This window comes from Crocodylus porosus, unplaced genomic scaffold (assembly GCF_001723895.1).
Source record: "Crocodylus porosus isolate Cpor-Errol unplaced genomic scaffold, CroPor_comp1, whole genome shotgun sequence".
Classification (NCBI taxonomy): domain Eukaryota; kingdom Metazoa; phylum Chordata; order Crocodylia; family Crocodylidae; genus Crocodylus; species Crocodylus porosus.
In genome coordinates this window covers 102614139-102624314 of record NW_017728943.1, presented here as the reverse complement: position 1 = coordinate 102624314, position 10176 = coordinate 102614139, and positions in this window count along the sequence as shown.

Below are 10176 nucleotides of genomic sequence, written 5' to 3'. Positions count from 1 at the left end.
CCATCAGTTTTCAGTGCAGGGATGCTGATACACTATACGCTGGAGGCAGCTGAAGCACGGCAATTTCCACACCGTGCTGGATTTACAGCACATTGGAGCAGCCTCCCGGCATGTGTACAAGTGCCCCTAGGGACTGAGACACACACTGGCTACTGGGGGAAAATCTGGACCTAACTTTCTAACAGTTGGACAAGAGAAAGAGGGGGAAAGATGCTGAAAGGAATACATTAGTAATTGAATCTAAATTCACTGTGGTGGCTCCAACCTGTGGTTTGGCTTCAACTGGAAACCATTTATTACAAAATGCCAATACATGGGCAAAGCTCTTCCTTTTCATTTAACTGTGTAAATAGGTGATGATTACTATGGAATAGTTGACACGCTGCAAATCCCTGTCCTTGTTTACCTCAAGGTAACTTGCTTCTGTGCCCAGGCTCTTTAAACATGTACATTTTTTTTGACCAACTTGCTAGTACAATAGATGCTCTTATGAAACAAGCTCTTTTCAGTTTAGCTTGAGCTAATTAGAAAGAATAAGTGAGATTGTATTATTAAATTGTAATAATAGTAGGCTCTGTGATGATGCACTGAGGGCCTGAATGCATGGTGGTAGCAGGAATCTGTTGGCAGTGCTCTGCCCTGAAAGCTGTATAAGTGCCCACTTCCTGGGCCTCCTGGGTCTTACGATGATTATGGGCCATGTGCTAGATGTGATGGACTGCTGGTCTGGCTGTATTTTATGCATTAATAATGTGGTAAGCTAGACTGCTATGCAATGCTACTTAACTGTGAAAACAACCATGGCTTAACCATGTTCAACATTGATTTGTGTGGTCTGACTTTGCTTGCATTTACATCCAAACTCTGTATAACAACAGGTCACCTGTATCCCTTGCTAACAATATGAGTAAATTTGCTACTGTGGACAGAGGTTTTCTGATGTTATGCTGTAGCTGAAAACTACAGAAAAAAAATTCTTATCCTATTTGTTCTTCTCCAAAACAGATATCTGATTCATAAACCTTTCAAGAAGCTCCACTGAGCATCTGAGTCTAAACAACTTGCCACTGTCCTTCCAAACACTTTTGTCTGAAGTTTGTGAGTTTTGCAGGGGGAAGGATCTCATTTTGCTTTCTTGAAGCAAACCCACAAACCTTTGGCTGCACTTGTGCTACCTGAAATCAGTGAAAGGGGAAACATTCTGCACAGCTCCCTTTAACAAAAAAAAGTCCCCTCTCATTCTGGTTTGTCAAGCAGCCCTTTCAGCACACAAGAGAAGAGAGAGGTATGGGATGCCATTCCAGCTCCAGCAGCTGTTAAAACTGTCAAGCCATTTCAAAATACTTGGCAAAAGCTATAAATGCAGTACTAATGAGAGCGTGCCTGCTCTGCAACTAGCTAACAAGTCACTTGAAGTTTGTTGCCACAACAGGTACTAAGAGACTGCTAGCTCTTCTGTGATTTATTTATATCATTACAGTCTGCTTAAAGGGGCAGTGCCAGGAGAAATGGGCATTTCAAATCCAAGAGCTGGAAAACCTAAGATGTAGCTTTTTTCTTAACCGCACTTCCATTAAACCTCCCAACTATAAATATCTTGCAGTGTTATCTACCTGAACAAAGGCTTTGCATCTGACCAAGTAGGTTGTTGCCAACAAAATGCTCATGGTTCTCTGAACCAGTTAATCTTTGAGGTGCCACCCTGCCCTTCCTTCTACTTTAGGCTTGTAACGCTGTTGAGATAGAAGAGCATGACAATGAGAAATAAAGCTCGTGACACAGTAGTTTCACTGGCTGAAATGTTAATACTCAACTGAATTGTGAGCCTTTGGGACTAGGGATTGCCTGTGGTTTTAAAGCATCTGGCATCCTGGGGCCCAGCTTACAATTGTAGCTTTTGGGGACTAACACATCAACCCCACTGGAATCTAAGAACTAGATTAAGGCAGGTGTGGATCCTGCAGTTTTGGATGGAAGAAAGGGAGCATTAGTGCTCTATGCAGAGGTGTGGGAAGGGAGATCCCTGGGTGTGGAAAAGGTGCATCATTTTCCCACCAGCCCTGCAATTCCATGGAAAAGCTCCTACAAATGGAGGCTCCAATCACTTTCCAGCAGAGCCATCACTGGATGTCTGGAAAAGGGCAAACACAGTGCCTATATTTAAGATAGGAAAAAAGGAGGATCCAGGGAACTACAGATCAGCCAGCCTCACCTCAGCCCCTGGAAAAATCATGGAGCAGACCCCCAAGGAATTAATTTCTAAGCACTTGGAGAAGAAAAAGGCAATTGGGAACAGTCAGCATGGATTCACCAGGGGCAAATCATGCCTGACCAGCCTGATTGCCTTCTATGATGATACAACTGGCTCTGTAGACTGGTGGATGTGGTATACCTTGATTTTAGCAAGGCTTTTGACATGGTCTCCCACAACATTCTCACAGGCAAGCTAAGGAAGTACAGGCTGGATGAATGGACTGTAAGGTGGATAGAAAACTGGCTGAAACATCGGGTTGAGAGAGTAGTAATCAATGGTTCAATATCTTATTGGTAGCTGGTATCAAGTGGAGTGCCCCAGAGGTCAGTCCTGGGGCTGGTTTTGTTCAATATCGTCATCAACAACCTAGAAGATGGCATAGAGTGCACCCTCAGCAAATTTGCAGTTGACACCAAGCGGCAGGGAGTAGTAGATACGCTGGAGGGTATAGCTCAGATTCAGAGTGACCTAGAGAAATTGGAGGATTGGGCCAAAAGAAATCACATGAGATTCAACAAGGACAAGTGCAAAGACCTTCACTTAGGATGGAACAATCCCATGCACCAGCACAGGCTGGGGGCTGACTGCTGGGCAGCAGCTCTGCAGAAAAGGATGTGGGGGTTACAGTGGACAGTAAGATGAATATGAGCCAGCAGTGTGCCCTTGTTGCAAAGAAGGCTAAAGGCATACTGGGCTGCATTGGTAGGTGTGTTGCCAGCAGGTCACTAGAAGTGATTATTACTCTGTATTCAGCACTGGTGAGGCCACAACTGGAGTACTGTGTTCAGTTTTGGGCCCCCCACTACAGAAAGGTTGTGGACAAATTGGGGAGAGTCTCAGTGAAGGGCAGCAAAAATGGTAAGGGGGCTGGGGTACTTGACTTATGAGGAAAAACTGAGGGAACTGGGCTTATTTAGTCTAGAGAAAAGAAGACTGAGAGGGGATTTAACAGAAGCCTCCAACTACCGGAAGTGGGGTTCGATAGTGGATGGAGTTAAGCTGTTCTCAGTGGTGGCAGATGACAGAACAAGGAGCAATGGTCTCAAGCTGCAGCAAGGGAAGTTTAGGTTGGATATTAGGAAGAGTTTTCTCACTAGGAGGGTAGTACAACACTGGAACAGGTTACCTAGAGAGGTAGTAGAAGCTCCATCCTTGGAGGTTTTCAAAACCCAGCTAGACAAAGCTTTGGCTAGGATGATCTAGTTGGGAGCGGTTCTGCTTTGAGCAGGGGGTTGGACCTCCTGAGGTCACTTCCAATCCTAATTTTCTATGATTCTATGATTTCATGATCACTGTCCTGTAGATGCAATGTGCTCCCCAAGTTTCAGGAGCAGTGGTAGAGACACTATTAATGAACTGGTGCAGAACAAGGGCCACAAAACAGAAGAACAAGGGCCACAAGGTTATTCCCTTGGCCTAGGAAAGTACACAGACTTCAGCAGGATCAAGTGAGTCAAACCCCTTTGTTTCCTGAATGCAACATCCCCTCATCTCCCCTTGGAGGGGAACTGTATATGGGAAATTGTAATAAAATCCCTGTGGTATTCAACTTCCTGCTCCGTTGCCTTGTGCTTCAGTGAGAGAAGGTGGACAGAACTGCCTTGTACTGTACCATTCTTCTATCTTAGATAATGTAAGGCGTTATAAATACCAGTAAAATTATTTTGGAACCTGGATTCTTCTCTCAACACTATCTCTTTAACCCTGTCTGCATAAGTTTAATAAGTACTGCAGGTTACAGTACTTATTAAGTACAGTACTTACCTCTCTCTCTGCCTTACTCTTGGTTGGAAATTGTGAATGCTGGATCTGAGACCTTTCTGTCACTGTTAAGAAAAGGGCCCAGACCATCTTAACAAAAAAAAAGGAGAGAAAAAAAAGGAAAAGAAAGACTTCAAGTAGATTGTAAAAAAAAATTCAGTGCCTTCCCTGCCAACAACTTATTGAAATATCACACACAAGCTGGAGTACATGCATACAGCAAAACAATAGCTACACAGTACAGCAGGAGAATATAATGCATAGCCTTACCCTGTATACTTTATATTGACAAAACTTACGTCCCCATTAACCTGAAAAAAGGCTGCTGACACGAAGTCCATACATGCCTTCTTGTATGGTTTGCTACTGCCTCAAAGGCGCTGAAAGCAGAGAACAACTGCATTAAAAAAGTGATGAACTAAAAGGGGAGGAAAGAAAGGAAGGGAAGGGAGCGGTCTCATCTCCAAATCTCACAGGGCTGTCTGTGATCACTTGCACTCAAATGGCTTATTTCTGCCTTGTTATTCAGCAACAGACTGAGAACAAGAAAGAGTACTTTTAGTTTCTGTTTCTTAAACTAATTTCTCTTAAGACAGGAATGCAATATGGCTGTTTCATTTTGCCACAGTTCAAGTGAATTTTTCTTTTTTCCCCTCTTTTGGCCACTTCTGATTTCCTTCCATGTTTGACTCACTCCCAGCTCTCAAGGCTAACCTCATATGTACGCACTGCTTCCCCCTGGAATAGGCACAGCTGATGCCCAGGGGCCCAGAACCCTTTTGACAAAACACGAAAGTTTCAGTTTGAAGGGAAACAAAATCCACCACCAAGTGAATTTCACACCACTTCAGTGGCAAGGGTCCATTCCAACAGCTTTCTTTTCAATAGCATTTGACTATTTCTGAGCATTTAATTCATTCCGGGAAGCCATAGAAAAATAGCAGCAGTCCACTTCTACCTCTCTGTTTTACAGGGTTCAGGCAGTGGTCACATCTTCAGATAACTATACAAGAAAAAACTAACATAGTGTATTAGTCAGACTGGAAACAAAACTGCTTAGGACTACACCTGATTTGAAAAAAATGAACAACTTCAGAATCACTACAAGAAAATCTTGTTAACGTGAAAGCTGCTTTATATTGATGTTTTTTTCAGAGATAGACACTAGGGAGAGGTAGGCAATACAGATCCAGGAACTGTGTAGGGCACTTTCATTGCCCATGAGTTCAGCCCTACAGTGTATAAAATGGATGTACAGCATGCACAATCTTACCCCAAATATACGTTCAGACCAGGTACAGCCAAGTCTATGTAATGTAATGTTTTTAGGAGAGTGTTTCAGATTGAAATATAAAACCATTTTGTGTGCAACAAGTGGGAAACTACACAGGAGCAGGAACACTGACACTGTCAAAAGCACCCTTCATTTACAACTATGTAGAGAAGTGATGTGACCCATAAATGAACATTGTACACATGATGGTTTTATTTCAAAATTGCCATTACTTTCTGAAACACCTTTGTGCCACAAATTTTGACTTTGGCATAGCATCTAAACTCCTGGACATATTATCCATTGCCGTTGGATGAACTATGCAACATGAGGCACCTTTCCATCGGACATTAGCAGCTAGGGTGGCCATCATAGAGGGCATTCCCGTTTTCTGTTACTCTGTCCTCTATTGATATGAAACCCAATGCCTTTATGTCCTTTATTTTTCTTTTCAAGAGAAAAACAGAGGACACAATGGCATCCGGTTTTGTATCAATAGAGGACAGAGGACAACCGAACTGTCCTCTATAATGGCCACCCTATTAGCAGCATAAGTTTCCTTTCCCATCTCCAGTAAGTAAAATAAAGCCAAATCAGAGAGGGGAAAAGGGTAAGGAACTGTGTGGCTATTTTTACACACACCACCTAATTGTTTTGAAGCCTGTTACGACAACTAAATATTGCCATCTCATGGTTCCCCTGGGTACTGTCCTCCTAGATAAAAGCAGTTCAACTGGTGTCTGAGAGCAATTTCCTAAAATGCATCTCTGCAACTTGCTGGATCTGACCAGTGCCTACTAGAACGGAGAGCTGGCAGAAGCAAGCTCCCCATGCTGCTCGCCTCATGTTCTGACACAGACCCAGATATTTAAAAAAATCCTAAACTAAAATGCATTTATGTAAAACTTGGACCTGCCTTTTTTCAAGAAAGGCAACCTAGAAGAAACAGGAGTATGGCAAGATTAAGTAGCACGTTGCCTTGCTTGGTGCACATTGATCAAAAAATTCTAAACTCCCAGCTAAAGCGCAGATAAATCTCAGCCCTCTGCCTCTCACACATACTATACCTTATTACCCATAGTAGTCTGGTCCTTGATAGATTTTCTTTCTTCTGTTGTACTGCATTATGATTTTAGGCACTTTCAAACCATTTAAACATTAAACTCACCAACCCACACAATACAGCTGTCCTTCTTATATATAGGAACCTCCTGACTTTGTCCCTTTTACTGCACTGTCAATATACATTGACAAACTGAGGCAGTGCAGTAAAAGGACCACAGAGGGCTGAGTCAGCACTACGAGTTGGAACTGAAGTTAGGAGGTTCCTGGGCTTCCACACTCATGTGCACAGCTCATGTTAGATCAGCATTGTAAGTATTTATAGCATGGTAGTGCCTAAAGATCCTAGTGAAGAGTAGTGCATTCCTGCCTCCTCTATAGAAGAGAGAGAAATTCTGTCCTGAAGTGAAGTATTAAGACAATTGCTCAAACTTTCACACTCATTTCATTGACCCATGAGTTTTCACAGATTAGTTTCATGACTGAGTAATGAATGCCTAAAGTTTTCCAGACAGCAACAACCCACTTTATTTAAAGAACAAAATAATGTGGTGTAACATGTTTAGATCCTCTAAGGGTTTGTGAGAGGGGATGTTTTAAGACAGTTTTTTCCATTGCCTTCTACACCTCTGAGATGTAAATGCAGAGTAAAAATACTGTACTCCTCCAAAGGCAACCAGATCACTTCGCTAGCTGAATGACTGCCTGTGAGATCTGTTCACTTACTGCTTCTGGCAGTAATGTAATTTTAATGTGAGTGATGTCATCAGAACAGGGTGTGGACAGGGAGGCTTGAATTGGTAAAGGGCTATAGGCCATATTAGGTCATAGGTTTAGTCCTTCCCATATTGGGAGCAAATGCAGTGCTGCCTTCTCTTTCTCTTGGCTGCTCAATATGTGGCTCCATGTGAAAAGTTCTGTGGTTTTGGTCCGCATACAAGTGAACAAGCAGCTGCCAGAATTTACATTAGTCCATTCCTTAGTGGGACCGTCTTGGCAAACAGGCTGAGGCCTGAAAGAGCACAGAAGTACCCCTTCATCCTCAGGAATGACCTCAGCAGGGTAGCACTTGAGTGTAGTGGTAGAAAACTTGAGCCTGCTGTCTTGTTCTAAGAATATATTGAAAAATGTACATCATCTTATGGGCAAGCTTCAGTTGTATAACCTGTGGTGCAAATTTAAATTGCTATTAAGCTGGTACAGACCCCTTTGTGGATGATCCTTCTGTATAAGGAAAACTGAAGGGAGGCAGTCATAAGTCTGTTACGTAAACAAAAATACAAGTGCTCATGCAGGGGTAGCAGTTTAAAAACCCAGTTAAACCTGTTCAACTTTTTCATATGGACATGGCCTTAAGTCCCAGATGCTACCACTTTGTTTCTATGAACCCTGAAGTCATTAACATACAACTAAATAAGAGGAAAACACTCCTCCCCCTGTTCTCATTTACAGCCTACTCATTTCTTTCTAATATCTTAACTAAACAAACGGGCTTCTGTTAGCCAGTCCTAAAACTGCAAAACACTTTAAACCTGGACCACAAAACAAGTGAAACTCACTTGGCTTCATTATAAACCCAAAATCCAAGCCAGAAGTGTTTACTTTCGAGTAAACTTGTGATGAAGTATGGTTTTATGTAAAAATCATGAGCAGTTCTCTACTGCATGTAGATCAAGTTAATAGAATATTAATAATAGTCAACAGAATATTAACTGAATTTCATTTAGGCACTGGAGTCTGAATTTCTCTCCCAAGTGTCATTCTGTACTCCCAACATTGATTGATTAGCACAAATCTTTTCAAATTGGAATTACTGCATTTAAGGCAACAAATTATACCATGTAATTTATGTCTGTGAGATTGTTTAAATAAGCGTGTGCTGGACACCTTTCAGCCCGCTTTCTCTAAAGAACTCTGTGAGAACATCTTAGCAAAGCAAAACTAGATGTTCCAGAGAATAAAAATGTGAATGTTTCTGAAAATTGTCCTCATTTCTTTGTGTCCTCTGGTGATTTCAGATCTCTAACATATGATTCAGGTTGGGATGTTTGCTCACTTTGTTGTCCCTCCAATTACCCAGGGATGGGAAATCTCTGCTCCCAAGAACAAGAGTGGCACCCAGTGGTCAAGTGCTTTTATGAACTTGAAAGCTCACACCAGCTTTCAGAAGGGATGGCTTATATTTAAGGACACTAGCTGTATAACAAGCAAAGATGTGCAAATAAACCAACCTTCAGATTATGCTGGTAGGCTTGCAGTTGTTAGCCAAGTAATGCTGACAATTTATAATGAGAACAGGGACAAAAGGAGATCTGTAACAAAGCATGGGAGCAAGGAAACTATCATCAACACCAGAGATTACATGAAGTATTTCTCTGGAGGACAGAGATATGCTAGCAACTCTGGTTAGGCAGAGCACGCGAGGAGAAGGAAACAGGTAGATGAGCACCAGTGAAAACAAATATCCTGGCATAGCTCTTGTTCCATCTAGTATTTAAGTAGCACTTAAGATCACACTAGGATCCCCCTATTTTACCTAGCCCCTAACACAACTTCACCTTAGTCTTGAAACTAAGCCACAAAAGTAACTAAGGGGGAAGAGCACCCATCCACTATTTACGTAGTTTTTCAGAAACTCAAACAGGGTGGAATAAGATCTGCCCCATTACATCCAAAGCAAAAAGATGCTTTACTAACCATCTCCACTACATAGAACAGTATAAATTGGAAAAACCATCCAAAAAAATCCAGTTATACTTTGCTATTAAATATGGAGCCTTACTCTAGAGAACAGATGTTTATGCTCTTCTGCCAAATTATTCCACTGTTAAAGGTTGTTTCTCCTCCCAACAGTCACTCAGTGGCTTTCACCTTGACTGCAGGGACTACATGGGTACATGGCCACGTTACAGTTAACTTGTGAATTAAGAAACACAGCCCATCTGTATGGGTGCTTGTACACATACCAGGAGGCTGGTCCAATGCGCTATAATTACAGCATGCTGGAGCAGACTCGATTGAATCTGCTAAAGTGTGCTAAATAGCACAAATGTTTTCTATCTGTCAAACATTAGTAATGTAATTTGAACGTTGAATGAGCTTTAGTTGAAGCACTCATGGCACCATTTTGAAGTGCAGGGATGCTGATACTTGTTAATGCAAAAACCTTTGAGGTGGACTGGTAACTACAAGTAGTCAGAACTTGAAAAATCCACTCTCATCTGCTAGTGCTACTGGGTTGTTTGGAACATAGCATGTCTCACATTTTTAGTGCCTGTGACTAGCACAAGTGCAAATTTCTAGTGCTTGCCTTCCAAATAGGCACTTGGAATAAAAACGATACAGGATCATCTTAATTTTCCTGTTATGCCTCTGCTGACATTGAGACCTTCCCAAAGCTGCACAAGAGAACTAAACCTTCATTTAATTTCCACTACTGCTATTCACAAAGTAAATCAATTTCATCCCAGTTTGGGTAATCTCTGAGCATCAAGCAGTAAATGGAGCTACCATATGTAGGGGACTGGGACCAAAAAGGTAAGAGTTCTGTAGAAACTCCCAGAACAACACCTACAGGATACTGTGGACAAATGGCAGAGCCTAAAGTTTTGGTCCTAAATTAGTCAGAGGCAGATGTGCAGATAGGCACTTTAGTAGTGTCCAGAGATGATGCACATCCTTTTCTCTCTCAGCAGAAGGGGAAAACAGGATTTTTACTTTAATGCTGGTTTCTGGCTTGTAGTTCTAGTCCTTGGCATATCAAGTATCTGGCAAGATTTCCAAGCTTTACTGATGAGGATGAAAACAGAAGAGAAATAGTGTAAGT